This window comes from Mus caroli, chromosome 10, assembly GCF_900094665.2.
Source record: "Mus caroli chromosome 10, CAROLI_EIJ_v1.1, whole genome shotgun sequence".
Taxonomy (NCBI): domain Eukaryota; kingdom Metazoa; phylum Chordata; class Mammalia; order Rodentia; family Muridae; genus Mus; species Mus caroli.
The window spans coordinates 37,906,998-37,909,827 of NC_034579.1; positions in this window are offsets into that span (position 1 = coordinate 37,906,998).

Genomic DNA, 2,830 nt, shown 5'->3' on the forward strand with positions numbered 1-2,830 from the left:
TGCTGGCCCTCCTCATCTTGGCCTTGCATGCCCATCCTCAACAAACCATTGCTTAAGTCAGTCTAGAGAGAATCCTCAGAGATGCTAGATCAGTTCCATCCTCTAACCGTGATAGATGTTTAAACCCTTGGCTTGGAAATGGCAAGAATCTTCTTAGTTCTGCTTAGCAAGCATCTCGGCATCAGGGTGGCCCCTCTCAGTAGTTTTCCATGCACTGATGCCCTTACTCTGGTTCTCTGATTGTAATTCACACCTGTCTTTGCTACATTTTAGTCTGACTCCACTCTGACATTCCTATTGCAACAGTAATTGCTGGAGGTTTTGGTGGTGGTGGTGGTGGTGGTGATAGTGGAGGTGTCCTTCTGGTTGTTGTTGTTGGTAGTGGAGGTGTTGTTGTTCTGGTTGTTGTTGTTGGTGGTGATGGTACTGGTGGTGGTGGTAGTCGTGTTATTGTTGTTGGTGGTGCTGCTGGTGGTGGAGGTGTTGTTGGTAGTGGTGGTGATGGTGGTGGTGGTGGGTTTGCTGTCCCTCTTGCCATTTTTTATAATTCAGAAGCTATAAAAGAGAAGATTACAGAGCAGGGGCACACACCTTTAATCCCAGCCTTCGGGAGGCAGACGCCTCTGTGAGTTTTAGGCCAGCAAAGGGCTACAGAGTGAAACCCTGCCTCAATAAGTAAATAAACATAAAGTAAATGAACTGGGTGTTAAAAATCATTATAATCATGACCAAACGTTAAACTGATAAAGTAATTTGTGATCTACAAAAGAAGTATCCTTTAAGAAAAAGCAGCCATCGGGGTCTAGAGAGATAGCTCAGTGGTTAAGGACACTTGCTGCTCTTGAAAAGGACCCAGGTTCAGTCCAGAGCACTCACACGGCGGCTCACAATAGCCTGTAACTTCAGCTCCAACACTCTCTTCTGCTCTCCAGGGCGCTCCACACAAGGCACACACACACACACACACACAAGATGTCTAACAATCTCTTCTGCTCTCCAGGGCGCTCCACACAAGGCACACACACACAAAAGATGTCTAACTTTTTAAAAAAAGGAAAAGTAAAAGGAACCATCGACTTAAAAAGGCAAAAACTTTGTATAGGTCACGCATAGGAAAAGGAAATATTAAAGTTGATAAATTGTGAGGTGATCAGGCATTCAAAATGAGGAAAACTCCAATCAGGATACCACTCACAAGACTAAAGATTTAAAAAAAGGATAATATACCGTGTTTGCAAAGCAGCAGGCAAAGATGCATTTCCATGCACTGTGTAGTCAAAGGCCAAGAACTGGAGAGATGGCTCATCAGTTAGGAGCACTTGTTCTTTCAGAGGACAAGGGTTTGGTTTCCAATACCATAACTCAGTTCAAGGAGATTCAGTGCCAACTTCCCACCCCTTCAGGCACCAGGCACACGCAGTGCACACAGGTTCGGACAAAATACTCTTACACATAAGATAAATAAATTCAACCTTTTAAAAAAAAGAATTATTAATTATTTTATGTATATGAGTACACCGTAGCTGTCTTCATACACACCAAAAGAGGGCATTGGATCCCATTACAGATGGTTGTGAGTCACCATGTGGTTGCTGGGAATTGAACTCAGGACCTCTGGAAGAGCAGTCAGTGCTCTTAACCACAGAGTGATCTCTACAGCCCCCAAATTCAACATTTTAGTTAAAAAATAAAAATTATAAAGAGCCAGGTGGCGGTGGTGCACACCTTTAATCCTAGCATTTGGTGTCAGAGACAGGCAGATTTCAGTTAAAAAAAAATCATAATCAAATGTTAACTTTAGAAAGAGAGAGACATTTTTAGATTTTACGGGATCTTCCAGCTCAGTACGTCCATCTACACACAGCTGTATCCTCCAGTCACCCCCAATACGCAACACACTCGAGACTACTCAGTGTACTTACAATGTACAGGAAAGATTGCATCTTAGTTAGATGACACAGCTAGATTTATCAGCAAGAGGAACTTCAACTGAGAAAATGCCTTCATCAGATTACCTGTAGACAAGCTCTGAGCACACACAGTGGCTCGCAACCATCTATAACTCCAGTTCTAGGAGATCTGGCCCCCACAAGTACCAGGCAAGCACACCATGCAATACATACATGCAGGCTAAATACTTATACATGTAAAACAAATCTTTTTTATTATTATTATTTTTAAGAAGGCTGACTGAGCAAGCCACTGGGAACAACTCAATAAACAGCATTCCTCCAGTCTCTGCTTAGCTCCTAAGACGTGGCCAATCATACCCTTTCCTCAGAGCAATGGCAGGAAAGACAGCATATATCACAATGCTTTGCCAGTCTAGAAAGTACAGTCCTTAGCATAGCTATAATACTGTAGTAAGAATAAAACAAAACAAAAACAACCTACCCAGATTCTCAAAAGACTCGCATGGCCTAATATGGCCTCATAGTCTGAAAAGCTCTGGGAGAAACTTGTGCTGCAAACAGGGACGTGTGGGGCTCCATATTTTCCTTTTTATTTTCCTTTTTGATTTTTAATTTTAGTATTGTTGGTGTATGTGGGGTGCGTGTGCAGGTGGACACATGCCAGGGCGAGCATGTGGAGGTCTGAGACAACTCTGTGAAGTTGGTTCTCTCCTTCCACCGCAACCTGGGTTCTGGGGCTGCAACTCAGGTCGCCCAGGCTTGCAGAATGAGCACCTGTCTATTTTGAGACAGGGTCTTAGTAGTTTGGACTGTCCTCTAACTCCTTTTGTTTGTTTGTTTGTTTGTTTGAGACAGGGTTTCTCTGTGCAGCCCTGGCTGTCCTGGAACTCACTCTATAGACCAGGCTGGCCTTGAAC